Source organism: Myotis davidii, unplaced genomic scaffold (genome assembly GCF_000327345.1).
Source record: "Myotis davidii unplaced genomic scaffold, ASM32734v1 scaffold100, whole genome shotgun sequence".
NCBI classification, from domain to species: Eukaryota; Metazoa; Chordata; class Mammalia; order Chiroptera; family Vespertilionidae; genus Myotis; species Myotis davidii.
Genome location: NW_006292691.1, coordinates 872,949 through 873,740, shown reverse-complemented (window position 1 = coordinate 873,740; position 792 = coordinate 872,949).

Sequence of the window (792 nt, the reverse complement as noted above, 5' to 3'; positions counted from 1 at the left end):
TGGCTGAGGCAGCACAGTGACTGCTCTGAGCCCCGAGTGTCCCCACAGCCGCCTGGAGACTTTCCGCACAGCACGGAGAAACGCGGAACCTGTGCCCACGGGCTCCCGCCTACAGGCCGGCCACGGGTGCCGGGGACGCCCAGGTGCGCTCCGGTTTGGGCCTGAGCCCTGCGGTGCTTCTTAGTGGATTTCAGCTGTGACCACGTTGAGCTTTGATTCCACTGCGGAGGACTTCAAACAGCACCTGCAGCTCCTGGAGCCGGCCACGGCCCACACCCAGCCAGGCCACACCAGCGCTTCTCTCAGGAGATTCTTGGGGCCGTCGGGCCAGAGCCTGTCCTGGTGCCCGGTTCTACCCATGCCCTCTGAGGGGAAGGCATGACTGGGTAGTGGGGCTGGCCAGCCTGGGTCTCAGTCCCAGCCTGGAGCCAGTCTTTGGGGGCCGACCAGGACCCCTGCCCTGAGCCTCCCACCAGTGTGAGCAGGGTCCCCGCCCCAGGCAGCCCAGTCAGGGCACCTGAGGGGCCTGGCAGGCACATGAGCACAGGCCCTGGGGGGTGAGGAGGTGGGGGAGGGGTGGGGATGGACAGAGGCCAGCACTGTAGCCATCTGCCCGGAGAACACAGATGCCCTTTCTCTAAGCTCCCCACATCCCCAAATCCATAAAAAAAATAATCCCTAATTTCCCTGATTTGCCCCAGTTCCAGAGTGCCGCCTGAGCTGTCGTCATGTGCCTGCTCCAGGGGCCGAGGCATCACTGACCCCTTTTACAGAATCACAACAGAAAGGACC